The sequence below is a fragment of the Podarcis bocagei genome (genome assembly GCF_964188305.1).
Source record: "Podarcis bocagei genome assembly, chromosome: 5".
Taxonomy (NCBI): Eukaryota; Metazoa; Chordata; class Lepidosauria; order Squamata; family Lacertidae; genus Podarcis; species Podarcis bocagei.
The window spans coordinates 78,041,274-78,057,919 of NC_138129.1; positions in this window are offsets into that span (position 1 = coordinate 78,041,274).

Here is a 16,646-nt window from a genome sequence, read left to right on the forward strand (position 1 = left end):
CTTCTTCAGTGGTCTAATCTCAAAGCCTTGATACGTATATTGATATTCAATTTCATAGAGAATACTATTTCTTGACTTAAGCATAAGAGACTGATTTGCTTGTCTCTGACTTGTCATAGAAAGGCATATACCGTATTTTTCGCTCTATAACACGCACCAGACCATAACACACACGTAGTTTTTAGAGGAGGAAAGCAAGAAAAAAAATATTCTAAACGAAATAGTGGATATATGATTTTTGTGGTTCATGCTGTGGCCACAGACATGTGATCTGACAGTGAGTTTGGAGTAGCCCAATGCAAAAATCCTGAGGATCCATGTGGATCCATGCTTTGTAACCACAGAGGAGGGAAGGAAAGGGAACCATGGATCCTCTGCTCACGACTGCAGCAGATCCCCCCTGCCACCCACAGGCATTCGCTCTATAACACGCACAGATATTTCCCCTTACTTTCTAGGAGGAAAAAAGTGAGTGTTATGGTGCAAAAAATACGGTAAATACACTAGCACAGTGTTTCCCAACCTTTTTTGGGCAAAGGCACACTTGTTTGATGAAAAAAATCTCGAGGCACACCACCATTACAGCCCCGTGACGTCAGCGCGCAGCGTCACGCCGGGAGGGACGCATGAAAGTGTAAGTTTCAATTTTTTCCCCTCCCCCTTGCTGGGGAACCTCCAAGCTTTGGGGGTGGGGGGGAGGAGGCAGCAAAGCGAGGCAGGAAGGAGAGCGCGGCTTGGCTGGGTGAGCTTTGGCAGGGGCAGGGAATGAGAGCCGCGAGGCGGGCGCTGCGGACGGAGGCGCTGCCCGCCGAGCTCGCAGGCAGCCAGGCAGGCAGACGGTGAGAGCCCCGCGCTGGGCGGCCTCTCCTCGCTGCCGCCGCCCCGCCTCTCGCCGCCCGACTCACCCACCTCCCTCCAGGCAACATCTCGCGGCACACCAGGCAACATCTTGCGGCACACTAGTGTGCCGCGGAACAGTGGTTGGGAAACACTGCACTAGCATATCCACTCGTCTCTCACATCAGCCAAGTAAGTATTCTATTCCAGAGACATTTTGTTGCTTGGGGAAGAAAATTCAGGTTAACTTTTTTGCGGGTCGGGGTGGAGAAATGATAGTTTGTTACTTCTAATTGTATCCCGAAAACTACTGTCTGAAGGAGGCGGTATCTATCCCCTGCCTGGTGGAAGGACTAGTCCTCTCCACATAATACGACTGGGCAGAGCGGGGCACCAATTTGAACCCCACACTGTGGGTGCCCAATGTCGGTGTGCACCGCACACTGTCACATCATGACGTCATGACAGCACGACACTTGGGTGCCACAGCGGCAACTGGACCAGGGCCTTCGCCCCCACGCACTGCCCACTGAATGGCAATGATGCCCATCTGAGAGATGCTGGAACTGAGATCCTGTGAGTTCCTCCTGAAAAACAAACCAACCCTGGTTGTGAGGATAAAATGGAGAGGTGGTGAACCAGGGCTTTTTTTCAGTCAGAACTCACCAGCACTCAATGTGTTTTTTGCCGTTATGAAAGAACAAGGGAGACATTCATGGTGAGTTCCAGCACCTCTTTTTCTAGAAAAACAGCACTTAGGAGGCCTATGTAAAAAATAAAACATTGGCATTATAAAGAGGCCTAGAGGGGCACTTTTGGACCCAAAGGCCTGAGTTTCCCTACCCTTGGCATGTGAGAAAACAATTTCCTGCACTGCCTCAGATAACAAAATGTCTTGGACAGGCTTGAAGAAAGCCAGTAAGCTCACTCTTGTCCTGTTTTACCCTCCCTTCATTTATTTTGCAGGGGAGGCCTGATATGAAGGAAGCCTAGCTTACAAGTTCTCCACACCTCCGAAAACCAAGGGTAGAAGCAGGAACAACACAAACGTTGGAATGAAATGAACTGAAATTGCCAGTGACAACAAAATAGGAAGCAGTGATAGACAGTAAAGGCTGTCCCTGAAATCTTTACAGCCTCTCTGGTGCTGGAGGGAACAGTGATTTTAAAGACAGTTATGGATCTGGAAAGGGGGGAAAGGGGGGGGAGAAACAATAATGCTGAAGGCAGCCATTGGTTGTACAGAAGGGTTATTATTATTATTTGACTTTAACTGCACACAGTACCTTTATGACTTGTAAGTGCTTTGGAAATGGAAAGTGGTTGGTGGTTTGTTTGGGGTTGTTTTTTTTTGCCGCTGTGAAATTTCAAAATGGAACCAAAGAGTCCATTCCTTTTTGGAAAGGAGGGGGCAGGCAGGTGACTAATGTTAATGGTAAATGTGCCGTGGTAAAGGGGTGAAGATAGAAGCGAGAAAAAGCAAAGCCCTCACACACCAACTTAGCCGACATAACTCCAGAACCCAGTCAAGAATTGCATAAATTATCCCAATAGCTTGTCTGCCAGGCTATTTATGTTCAGATTATGAAGAAGCACAGCTAGCGCCTGTCAACAGGGCAATGATTAGAAGCTAGCAAATAATGGGCACTAAAAAGAAATGGCTTTCTCACATCCAGAGCATGGGCTCTGATGAAGTCACATTTGCACCGTGACAGAGAGTTCAGTTGAATGAGGCGGCCTAAGTCAATCTGAGGTGCAGTGACAGTGCCTGTGGGTGTATTTGTTGAAAGCACTACAGGTACTGATACTGAGTTGTGTCTGAGGTAATGTGCGAGAGAGGCCTGTGATTACTGGGGGGGGAGGAATACTTGGTGATGGAGGGAACAGCAGCAGAGGTGGGTCTGCACCGGCATAAGGGCTAAACCTGGGGCGTGGTGAGGTGGTGGTGCCCGCCTGGCAGCTGAGTCACTAGAGTTTATGGGCAGCAGAAGGGCAAGGTGATGGGGAGGTTAAAAAGGTAAAGGTAAAGGTACCCCTGCCCGTACGGGCCAGTCTTGACAGAGTCTAGGGTTGTGCGCTCATCTCACTCTATAGGCTGGGAGCCAGCGCTGTCCGCAGACACTTCCTGGTCACGTGGCCAGCGTGACAAGCTGCATCTGGAGAGCCAGCGCAGCACACGGAACGCCGTTTACCTTCCTGCTGGTAAGCGGTCCCAATTTATCTACTTGCACCCGGGGGTGCTTTCGAACTGCTAGGTTGGCAGGCGCTGGGACCGAACGACGGGAGCGCACCCCGCCGTGGGGATTCGAACCGCCGGCCATACGATCGGCAAGTCCTAGGCGCTGAGGTTTTACCCACAGCGCCACGTGTGACGCAAATGCACATGTGGAGCCAAGCTGGTGTTCCTGCTAGTTCATTGGAACTGAGAGAAGATCAGATAGCCACCTTCGAATATGTCAAGGACTGTCACATGGAAGCGGGAACAGGTTTGTTTTCTCCTGCAGGGGGGACGAGGGTAGGAATCAACCCTAGGCTTCAAGTTACAAGAAAGGCAATTCCGACTAAACATCAGAAAGAACTTTCTGACAGTAAGAGCTGTTTGACAGTGGGACAGTCTCCCTCGGGAGGTTGTGGGCTCTCCTTTCTTGGAGGGTTTCAAGCAGAGGTCGGATGGCCATCTGTCATGGATGCTTTAGCTGAGATTCATGCATTTCAGGGGGTTGGACTAGATGACCCTCGGGATCCCTTGTATCTCCACAATTCTTTGATTCTTTCATTTCCACCATGTTAACCTCCCCACTGCCTCACCCAGCCCTCTCCTTCCTAGTAAGTAGGGAGGTTAGTAGTAGTACCCACAGAATAAGAGTGTGTGGTACCTGAACTTCAGCTTTTTACATCTGTATAGTTCTTCCCATTCCTTCCCCTTTCTGGCCTTTTATAGGGTTGCTGGTGTGTGGGGGGGGGCACTTTTGTCTCAGTGTCTATTATTTAATCACATTTGCTTTTGTTGCTTGAATTGGTGTTGTTATGTTATTGTTTGTTTGTTTTAAAAAAATATTGTCACTGCCTGTAGTGGTGGCTGCCATTTTATTTCCCCAGAAGGTCACAGACCTTGTTCCAGAACATTCTCAGTGAGTGGAGGAATAGTGACCACCAAAAAATAAGGCCACCAATGACAGAATATTATGAAAAATGGAAAGGATTTGCTGTGACAATTAATAACTAGGATACAAAAAAAGGGAGGAGTGAGGAGGTCAAAGAAAGAAGGTAATGACAGTTAAGGATTGGAGAATATTGTATTTGTTTTTAAATGTTTGTGGCTTATTTTTGTCTTTTGATTGTGTTGTTGTATTGTTTGATTGTGGTTTGTTCTTTTTTTCCTTTTTTCTAGTTTTTCTTTTTCTTTTTTGGTTTTTCTGTAACTCTAAAATTCTTAATAAATATCATTTAAAAAAAATAAGGCCACCAACCCTACCAGCTGTCACCATTTTTGTGGCAACTGTTACCTCTCTTCTTGAATGCCCTAGAATGAGCCACCATTGCAGGCATTCTAGGAAAACAAAATGGCAGCGCTGAAGATGGTGAAGAATGTTCTCCCCTCCTTTCTGCAGTTCATCTTGAGCTTGCCTCGTATTGATTTCAAGGATAATAATCATAATCATAATTTATTGTTTTTACCCTGCCCATCTGGCTGGGTTTCCCCAGCCACTCTGGGAGGCTTCCAGCAGAAGATTAAAAGTACGTGAAAACATCAAAACATTATAAGGGTGGAGCATCACCCACACTCTTTAGGTACTATCACTTCTCTCAGCTGGTGGACAACATACAGAAGACCAACCATAGCTTGTCCACCACGAAGCTGTAAGTATTTTCCCAAATTTTGCAGATTTTGGTCTATTCTGCAGCTCCCAAAAACCATTTCAATACCTCATTGAGCTTTTTACAGTTAGTTTTTAGCCCTCTTCAGCCCCAATTCATAAAAAAGTGTGGAACGTACAGTTCCTAACTATGAACTGTATTTCATGAAGATAGCTTCATTTCAGAGGTTTTCATTGGTGGCTGCATTGGTGGAAGGACACCCAGCCCTTATCCCAACACAAGGGAGATGGGGTTGGATTGGCCTGCCCAGAACCTTTACACTTTCTTCTTTTATCTTAAGTTTATTCACATGGCTTTTGTAGGTGAACTGCTTTAAATGCATGTGGTTTTCCTACTCCATGCTATAAACGTTGCTCCATGAAATAAGTGCACCCGTATGCTAACAAGTTTTCTACAGATGTGATATGATAAGTTGCAAGTACTTCCTTCCTTGCATTCTTCTGTTTGCCTCTTTTTAAAACCAGCAAGTGGCAAGAACCCTTTGGATCAAAGGCTTGACCAGAGGAAGTTAGAGGCTGTCCTCTTGAGACATAAGCGGAGTTCACTGAATTACACAACCAGCATTGCAAAAAAATACACTGCCAAACATGATAGATGATTTATTCTAGTACACTGATGCCTGTGATCTTGATGGGTTTATCTGCAGATGTAATTCTTCATCAGGAAATTAGGTTTTTTTTGTCAACTGGTCTGAGACGCATTGTCCACAAGATACAACCACATTGGTTCAAAATCAGGAGTCCTGAGAAAAGCTCAACATGAGAATAGTATGCTAATAGCATTACATGACATCTATTTCAGTTGTAGCTTTCCTTGAACATGGGCATCTAAGGAAATGCCAACAAGCAAATATAGAATCTAAAGAGACTCTTATTATTGATAGCGCTGGAAACACAAATGACATATCCTGCTGTATTATACTGAGTGGATAATGGATATAGAAAAGATCACCTCTGTCACTCCCCAGCAATTCATAGAAATTTGATGAGGTTGGGGGACCATTTATGGTGAAAAACGCTTTTGGTCCATCATGCTGCTAGCCTTCTTCTTCTTTGAGAAACAGTGAGGGAACCTGTCAAATACCACAAGCATAAAGCCACTCCATTTTCTACTAAGATTAGAGCTGAAACAATTTTTTGTTGTTGCAAATAGCCATTAACATGTCTAGTTGCTCCATTAAAATGGAAAATGCAGCATTTCTCCGTTGGAATTCAAGTTCAGATTCTGAGTGTGCAACTTTCTCTTCAAAATGTGAGCGTGAATGCCTTATTAGCATCTTTTGATAGTTTTGATTTTGGCAGGCGTCAAGTATGAAATCTCATAAGCTGACAACTGTCAAATATTAAATATGTGTCATTTATCAGTAAAATCAGGTACTACCATTGCCAGCTGTTTTAGTATTTGACAATGTGTATGCCAGCTATCAAATGCTATATCACTGCTATAGGCTGTGCAATAGAACAACCATTTCTAAAACCAAGCAAGAAGCTGGGTTGAAATGCATCAAGATTGTAGGTTTCCTCCAGGGAATTCTTGAGCTGGGAAGGCAGTCTAGTGGGTCATTCACTGTTAACAACCTAACAGGGTTGAGGTGAAGATAAAATGGGATGACCTCCATTGTATGCTGCCTTGGGATCATTATAGGAACTAATAGATAATACTATGGCTTGGATCCAGACTTTGCTCCCACCAACAGAGTTTCACTCCATCTACATTTCCTTGCATCTTCTCAGACATCTGCTCTGGAGGGTTGGGGGTCCTCTGGAACAGTTTGTGGTGGGCTTCAAGGGAGGGGAAAAACAGCAAATATTGCCTCTTCTCCCTTTCCACCTGGAAAGCTGGATCAAAAGTCCTCTGTGGGTGGAAGGAGCTGCTTATCTTGAAAAACTATTTTTGCTGTTGCCCCTATTTTATGGAGGTTTTCAGGAAGAGCACCTATTGCAGCCCTTTCATCAAATGGACCTGATATATTCAAATTACACTTTGGCAAATGTATAGATGAACCTCATTTTGCATGTGTGTGTGTGTGTGTCAGGGTGTCCTTCAGTCAGTTACAACAGGCATAAAGTACGGAGTTACGTTTTGCTGGTCATATCTCATGAGATTTTTATCGCACTTTAGAAAAGCAAGGTACAGCGTGCTCAGTAATATATGCCTTTTAAAAAGGATAAACTCTGTGGCACAAGAAAACCATCCATGAAACTGGAAACATGTTGAAATTCTTGCATATGTCACAAATATGTAACACTTAAGTAGGGTTGTTGGAGGACTCCAGTGGAAATGAAAGGAGAAAATGTTTGCATAATTTTCCCATGTCCCCAATGGAAACCAACAGCTGTGGCTGTTGTTTTCAGTCTGCAAACTGAAATATTATGAAATATGATGTTACTATATTTCCCCCTTCCAATTTGCATTGTGTTTTATTTGCATTCAAATGGTGTGAAATAATGGAACAATAACGTATGTGGTTTTAAGAGAAGGGTAGTACCTTTGGTGGTGGAAAGTTCATGCACCTTATGGTGACGTTTGTCCACTTTTAATCCTCTCCTGACACTCAGCTCTCACCTGTGGCTCCTAGAAGCTCTCAACATGTAACAGCGGCCATACCCTGGGAATGGCTTTGGCTGGACGGCTAAACCAGGTGAAGGTAACCAATGGGTCTCAAACCTTCAGTGGGCTAGGGACTTCCCCTGCATGTGAAGACAGGCTCCAGAGGATTGAGTGAATGAGACCAATAATGGATCCAATGGTCAAGAGGACGGTTTCTGCACGTGTTGTAGAGGAAAATGAGGGGCAGATGAGGGTTGTCATCCTGGGAAGATAGCCCATCTAGGAGAAGGGAAACTCTGATCCCAAAGTTCTGCTTCCTGGCAGGGTATCTTAATGACAAGAAAAGGCTAGATCTGAAGTGGAGTCCCTAAGATGGTTGGGGACATCTTATGCACCTCCTTCTGGCAACTCCTGCTGCCAAGCTGATGCCAAACGTGTTGCTCTGTTTTCCATTGGATCACATCAGTGGGGCTGGGTGGGGTGGGCTAGTCATCTGGGGAGCCCAGAACCTTCCTACACACTGCCCAGGCTTGCACTCTGAGGAGGTCATTTTGTTGCTGCTGATGCAGCAGTTTGAATTCACCCCTGGAGGTGTGCTCTGTTGTGTCTCGAGAAATACAAATGCAAAATAGTAACAATAATAATAAGTAAAATTTCACTACTGTGGACAGTGAGCCAGATAAGGTAGCTGAGTTGCAGTGGAATAGAAACAGCGCCGAACACTGGTTGGAATGGAAACGAATGCCTACATTCCTGCAATGTGGATTTTAAAAGTCCCAATGCAAGTTGAGGATAGCTGTCATGCACTTATTTCTTGCTTTCTGTGTACATGCCCAGTGCCAGCACTGCTTTACTTTCACGTGGGTGAGTCAGTTTAGGTGGAATTAGATGGGGGGAGGGGGTAGAGAAAAAGAAGGCCACACATTTCAAATGAGAAAATGCCGTGATTTTTAATCATCGGATAGAAATAGTAATTTAGAAACAGAGCATTGTGAGATCAGAATAAATGAATCCTCAGCAGCACATCATTTTTTACCCTGCCTTTTTCACTAGGTCTTACTTTTTTATTTCAAAAAATTCAAAGATGAAACTGGATGAATATGTACAGAATGCATACATGCCACTTGGAAAACAAAAAAAGCTCTGTTTAAAGAACACTGTACATATGTCATCCAAACCGCAAAGCCAGGCTCACACTGCAGGAGAAGGCTGCTCTATGACTTATCTTTAAATGCTATATCCATCCTTACCCTTTGTAGCCAGCAGTCACCAAATGGAAACTGGTTTGTTTGTTTGTTTGTTTTGCAACCACACAGGTTTTCCAAAGAGTGAATCCAGTAGGGGGCAGTAGGCAGTAGGGGGCAGTAGGCAGTTACCTGGCCATTTTGTAATAGGAGCACCCTCAGACAACTATTATTACTATCTGAATTGCTGGCAAAACATTTTTACACCAGAGGTAATAGATTTTCTTCAATAAATGGACTGTGACCGCTTCTTAAATTTATTCAAGAAATACTTAAGTAATTAGGCTCTCCAGAGGTTGAGGTAATAAAGCTGTGTGATAAGAGAACCAACTGCAGCCTGATTGGACCGCTGCTAATGGTACCCCTAAGATTAAGGAGCAAACTCCAATTTCTACAGAGATTATTTTTTCACAGCTGGAAGAAAAGGTAGGATAATAAAATATGAAATAAATATATGAAATGCGCCTTCAGAACTTCCGTCTCTTTGTTGATGAGCACTTCCCTTCCCGTCAGCTGTGTGAGAGCCAAGCCGTCCATCCGGCTCTCACACATGGAGGGACAACGTGGCTCTCGCTTAGTTGACAGGTGGGAAAGCTTCTTCCCTGCCCATTAACTGAGGTGATACAGGTGACTCCTCATTTTACAAGATTTGGTGTATGCATGCGGTGGTTCAGAACCTAACCCCTGCGCAAATGGAGAATCGTCTGTACTGTGAAATTAAAATATACATATTTAGGGGAGGGCGCAGATTTGTCCATGCTCAGGCACCATATTACCAAAGTCCACCCCTGTAGAACCTCAAGCTATTTTAAAATACTTCTTTGCTTTTCATTTTTCTTTGTCCTCCACATGTGACCCTTGCTTGAGGATGTGTTCTGGAGAACCTGTCACACTTCTGAGACATTTGGGCTGGTTCCAGTATTGCAAAACAACTTCTTAACCAACATGTATACCTTTGCTTTTTAAAATTATTTTTGAGCCTCTGAAATGGGCCAGGGACTCTAAGGTCACATCCACAGCATATTTAAAGCACATATGAAGCGTGTTTAAAGCACATGACTTCCCTCAAAGCATCATGGGAACAGTAGTTTATTCTTCACAGAGTAACAATTCCCAGAACCCTTAAATTCCCAGGATTCCTTGTGGGAAGCCATGTAATTAAATGTGTGTTGACTGTACATTGTGGATGTGCCCTATTTTTAATGAAATTGAGATTCCTGCATTTCACAGGGTTGTTGAAGATGACCCTTGGGATCGCTTCCAACTCTACAATTCTATGATTCAAAGTGTTGTTTCGGTGCAAGAAAGGAGAACTGGATTCATGGCCAGAAGTGGAACATTTTTGTTTTCACCATTATGCGGAATTTTTATTTCGTAAGTCATTGCCTTCAGTATAAACAATAAACAGAAAAAGGTGTCATAGTCACCTTTACAAGGTCAAAGAAAAAGTGGGGGAGGGGGAGGGAAGATCCAGTTCAGCTGTGCCCTCGCTTTGCTGCCCACATGTTGTAACCTTTCAAAGGAACCCTCTATTCATCAAAAGCTATTCACAACAGCAACATTCAAAAAATGTCATTTTGAATTGATGTTTTGAAAAACACAGATTACCATCAAAAGTGCAAAAGGGCAGCAGGGGCTTAAACAAATAATAACACAAAGATCCCCATTGTGTGCTCCGAGCTTATGATAAGTCATTTCATATATTTGATTCCGGGTGGCCAAACGATACCAGCATATTTAATTCTCTGGGGTCTTTTCTAGGCCACTTGTGGGATGCTAATGTTGTATTGTTCGAGAAAATGAACCAGGGGGAAAAGACAATCAAAAAAGAAGATTCCGTTTTCTAGCTCAAAACTTCTTGGCATTCCTCCCTGTCTCATATGAAAGGCAACATTTTCTGAGATTATGTACATAAAAGATGCTGCTTTAAAGTTTCTTTTTCAAACAGGGTGTACAAAAATTCACAGGACCCACTGATTGCATCACTGTTTCAACACATTCACAAATAATATATCCTGAATCAGGTGTTCCCAAACCTCCCTCCTCTCCATGAACCGCTTAAAAATTGCTGAGGTTCTTAGCAGACCATATATAACTGGTGGACTCCCCCAGCCCCACACTCTACCTATGAGAAATTCAGGGAATTTCTCTATTCCCTGAATGCAATGTCTTCTCACTAAGGGATCAGAATGGTAGGGGGGGAAAACACAGAATAATTTTTTTTGGCACAGTATGTTAAGACACCATGCTTTATATATTAATGAGATTTCTTGGGGTTCTTGGTGCATTTACACATAACCTGATTTGCATAAGCTATTCTATTAATTTGTTTACTAAACAATTCTGTTACTCTCTTCCGCAATCAGTGCAAACAAATAGAGTTTTAATACCAATTAATAGCTTAACAGGCCAAGTTCTCTCTTTTCCCTACCAAAGTTAGTATGTGTTTAATCATCCCCTGAACATGAGGAAAAGGAAATGAAATGTTATGCCAAAGTGCTTTAACATCTGAAATGGCCCACTGTTCAATTAAATACTCACCCACATCATGTCTAATTACTGTAGTGATTAAGTAGTAAGGACCATAGTCCCATGGGGCCTTCACTTCTGAAGAAAATAGCACGCCATGTGTTAACAAGTTTCATTTTCCTTGTAAAATTATTGTGGAATTTTCTACTTCTTGAGGCTTTCTCCTAACCTTGCTTTTTCTAGGTTTCTTTTTTTAAAAAAAGAGATTCATTTGCAAAGCATCAAAGGAAGTATTTCCCCAACTCTGAAGATGTGCATCTCTATGACAGTATCATCCGCTACCTTTTAAATATTTGTATGAATTTCTGAAGAAAGAAAAATAAAATATACGATGCATTTGCATTCGTTTGGTGCTGGGAGGAGGTGTTTGCCTCGCTCTGTCTAAAGAACAAACAGGAAGGGAGGGAGGTTTCGATGAAAGCCCAGAGACCTTTACTCAGCAAGGAGCTGCCCTAACAAACAGCCAGTAATTGATGCAACTTTGGTTTAAAACCTCAGTCCTAGGAGACACCCTAGTAGATCTCATTTGAAAATGCTTTTCCCCCATAGTTCTCACAGTTTAACCATGAGATCAAGATTTATTTATTTTCTGGCTCTGTGAAATATATATATATATATATATATATATATATATATATATATATATATATATATATGCCTAAAGTTCAGAAGCATGGAGCTTGCTTTGAATTTAATTTGCAGATTATGTTCAAATTGCCTGTCTTGATGGATCAAACAGCAAGATCAACAGCTTCTGTATATTTTATGATATACTTAATATTGTGACATTGGTTATCATGTTTGGTTTTCCCAGAAGTTACCTTTCAGGGGGATGTTGTCCTTTGTCCAACATTACACTGAGAGTTGAGGCTCCAGTCCTTTCATTAAGTGCCACTGATTTGCATGAGGAAGTACCACGGAATTCATGTATTACTTTATATTATCTTTATTATAATTATTATAATTTATTCAACTTATATCCCAACCCTTCTTCCCGAAGGAACCCAGGGATAGCCAGCACAGCAATACTAAAATCATTTTGAAAAGCATTCTAAAAGCAGGTACTAAAAAAACCAAGCTTTAAAGCATTCACTCAACCAGTGGTTTTTGGGTTGTCAAGAACACTAGCGTTCGGACACCACATGCCTGGGTAACGTCGGTAAGCAGGGAGTTGGGCTTATCACCATGGGGGTCATTCAACAAATGGGGAACAGCCACTAAACAAAGGACCAGTCAGAGAGCAGCCCTACTGGCAGCACTTTCGACAAGGCCTCATTTGCCATTCATTGGGTTCAAGATGGTTGATACTGGGGGAAGTGCCCTTTGAGATATTTGGGTCCCAAGTGATTTTGAGCTTTATATGCAAGTCAACCTCAGCTACTGTCCACACTGGACTTGGTATACCCTGTTTACACAAACAAAGCTCTGAGAACCAAACTACAGAGGGCTAGCTGTTTTAACTGGGTCCAAGGAAATGTAGTTCTGTACTAAAATTGATTGCCCTGCAGGAAGAATGACCCATTCCAACCTGCCATTAGGCCAGCATGGAAGGTAAGTCCTAACACCTTCAATGAATCTCACACAAAGAGAACATTGGGTTGGGTATGTTGGGTATGTTTAGCCTGGAAAAGAGGAGACTGAGGAGATATGGTAGCCATTTTCAAATATCTAAAGGGCTGTCACATGGAAGATGGAGCAAGCTTGTTTTCTCCTGCTCCGGAGAGTAAGACCCAAACCAACTAATTTGCAATTTTGATTTTGATTTTTTAAAACGTCCTCACGAAAATTCAAAAGCATTTTAATGAGATTTTCTTTTTAAAAGGCACGTTTGTCTGTATTTTTGCCCAACACACACATTTTTGCAAAGCAATTTTTGTGTGTTATTTCTACCAGTACACGCCTTTATTTGTTTGTTTGTTTGTTTGTTTGTTTGTTTGTTTGCCTACTTTATCTCGTTATATGCAATTTTGTCTACATTTCTTTGCAGGAGAACCACACTGAAAAATTCAGAGAAGTGTGAATTTTGAAGGAAGCCTGTTGATTCAGCTCTCACATCATTTCAGAAAGTGCAAATTAGTTTAGGTTCACTAATCAATATGACCTCAATCAGATTTATTCCCTCATCCCTAATATATACAATGTCACCATTCCCATGTTGTGGAATCCACTTCCCGCAGAGAGATGGTCCTCACTATTGACTTCCAGGTGTGTCCTGAAAACTTTTTTTATGCAGCAAGACTGTGCAGCTGTTAAAATGTTCTTGACTAGCCAGTCATTTTAAATAATAATTTGAGCTGGTTTTTATTGTATATTTTACATAAGAGGCCTTGATATTTTACATGAGATGGCAGCATAGAAACATTTTTATAAATGAATGAATGAGAGAAAATGTGTGTACAGTTTTGACCCTGAGGCTACCAGTTGCTGATTCCTATCATATATTTAGTGAGTGGCCTTGGAGGATTTCAAAAGTATATTTTCGCACCTCTATCATAATCAAAGAAAAGAATGGGACACACATCTTGAAGATTCTTGAAGGGAATTTCAATCCAGCTCCATATCTGTTTCCCAATTTGTTTTCATGAAAAGCACTGTCAGAACAAACAATTGTCCCCAAGTAAAGCTAAAAATGCAGAGCTGACAGTACACATGGTCCCCAATATTTATTCAGAAACAAGCATGCCCAAAATAAACTTATATTTGCAAAATATGAGCATTTGCTACACACTAAGTTGGGGGGGGGGGTCGCTAGTTGGAAGATTGTACCCAAGGCTGCCATCTGGTGGTGTCACCCATACACATTTACATCAGCAAGGAAACACAATGCAATAGTAATATTCAAGCAAGGGCTTTTGTTTAGAGGGATAAATCTACGTTAATTTAGTTACCAAAATCCTTCCACTCTGTAATTAGCTTTTTATTACTTTAAACAGCCGTGCATTAACAGATGAGAGTCATAAGCTAAAGTACCTTGTAGCATTTTCCTAAATGATCTGAATTCATCTAGAACGGTACATCAGGTGTCCTAAGCAGCCGAAATAGCTTTCATTCTCCTCCCCAGTGAAATAATTTCACTATGGAAAAGAGGCTCACTTTCCTTTCATATATATATAAAAAGATGTTATCCTTTATTTTCCAAGCCTGATTCATGAAACATTCATGATCTAGTATATATTTATCTTAACAAATTGTGATCACTCTTGGTTGAGAGCATCAAACCATCAATAAGGGTATTTAAAGAAAATTTAATGGGATTTCTCCCCCCCCAAAAAAAAAGTTTAGAAATATGAATAGGAGAAAAGACATCAGGAAGTGAATCCAGCAGACCAGAAACCTTATCACGTAGTTCAATTCCATTTATATTATCAGAACTCTCCCAAATATGAATATTGTATGATATTGCAAAATGTTTCGGCTACGTGAGTTCCTTTCACTAAATAGCTCCGTGTTATCTGAGACTCATGCCGCACTGGCGGCCTCATCCTAAGAGCCAATGTGGTATAAAATACATGCAGGATTGGTTGCAAGAACTGCTGGACCAAGAGGCAGGGAAGTCCCAGAGTGCAATTGAATGCAGAAGGTCCCAACTTCCATTCTGACATCTCCACTTAAAAGTATTTGATAGCAGCCGTAGGAAAGAACCTCTGCCTGAGATGCTGGAGGGCTGCTGCGTTTCTGGCCTAGATGGATGCATACTGTGATCTGCTATAAGGGTGCTTTCTAGGTTCCTATGCAGTTTGCAGCCGTGTGGTTAGGAGCATAGGGTGTGCTTCCTTATACCAGGTCAGACCCCTGGCTCAGTATCGTCTACTCCAGCCTTCCACAACTAGTTGTTTTGAATGACAGCTCTCATCAGCCCTAGCCGGCACAGCCAATGGGCAAGGGTGACGGGAGATGCACTCCAAAGTATCTGGAGCATTGGTCTTTTAAAGATATTTGAACGGTTCTTTAATCTGTTTCGCCAGCCACTTTTAAAATTAAAATAAACAATTGGCATAAAAAATAGGAGCAACTTCTTTGGCAAAGCAAGGGGGGGGAATGTGAGAGAAGGTACTCCTTGAGATAATTAAGAGCCATTTAGGATAACACTAAACATCATTTAGGATAACCCCTTGAACTGAGGACAGAAACAAACCGGTAACCAAATACAGTTGTTTAAAAATTGGTATACAGTGGTACCTTGGGTTAAGTACTTAATTCGTTCCGGAGGTCCGTTCTTAACCTGAAACTGTTCTTAACCTGAAGCACTACTTAAGGTAATGGGGCCTCCCGCTGCTGCCATGCTGCCAGAGCACAATTTCTGTTCTCATTCTGAAGAAAAGTTCTTAACCCGAGGTACTATTTCTGGGTTAGCAGAGTCTGTAACCTGAAGCGTATGTAACCCGAGGTACCACTGTAATATAATCCCTTCCTATTGAAACCAAGCACCTATCTTCACTGTGTTCTTTTTAGTGCCTGTTACAATACATTTTTGTTTTGTTTGTTTTGTTTCCAGACATGTAGAAGCTGCATGGTGTGGGTGTGTGATTTTCTGTATTTAGCTTATTGATGATTTTAATCTGTGAATGTTTTTAAACACCTGCTGCTAATTGAGAATTTCAATGTTTTATTTTATATTTTTGTGAACCGCTGGGAGGTTTTCTCACAATCAAGTTGTATATAAATGTTGTCAAATAAATGAAGTAAAAGAAAATCATGGTGCCCATCAACAGTTGGGCACCAGCGATATTCTGTATCAGCTGCTTTTTCCGGACCATCTTCAAGAATGTGATCTTGGAAGATAAGCATGACCTTGCTCTCTTATGCGGTCACTAATTGTTTGAGGGGTTGGTGCTAGTATGAGATTAAAAGGGATCAAATTGACCTTGAGAGTTCTCAGCAAACCAACATATGCTTTTGAGAAAAACTATAGAAATGCACTGACATATTTTGATTAACGTGGGAAGAATATTTGTTGGTCTACACCAGCACTTTCTCAGCCTCAGGTCCCAAGGTGTTATTGGACTGCAACTCCCATCATCCCTGACCACTGGTCCTGCTAGCTAGGGATGATGGGGGTTGTAGTCCAATAACATGTGAGCATCCAAGGTTTGGTCTATGCTACAAAAAGGCCTAGAACATGGGTAGGCAAACTAAGGCCTGGGGGCTGGATCTGGCCCAATCGCCTTCTAAATCTGGCCCGTGGACTGTCCGGGAATCAGCGTGTTTTTACATGAGTAGAATGTGTCCTTTTATTTAAAATGCATCTCTGGGTTATTTGTGGGGCATAGGAATTCGTTCATTTCCCGCCCAAAAAATATAGTCTGGCCCCCCACAAGGTCTGAGGGAAAGTGGACTGGCCTCCTGCTGAAAAAGTTTGCTGACCTCTGGCCTAGAATGTATGAAAAAGTGTAAAGAGCCTCCACACCCACACACCCACTTCTCTCCTCTCGCACACACACATATATCATTGTCATCGTTGTTTCCACCACCACCAGTTTTGTTGCTTTCATTGGTTACAGCTGATTTTTTTTCAGGCTACTAACATTTGCTCTCTGGTCATATCTCATTGCACACCCTGTCAAGGAGGGCAGCCTGTGACCCTCCAAATGTTGTAGGACTACAACG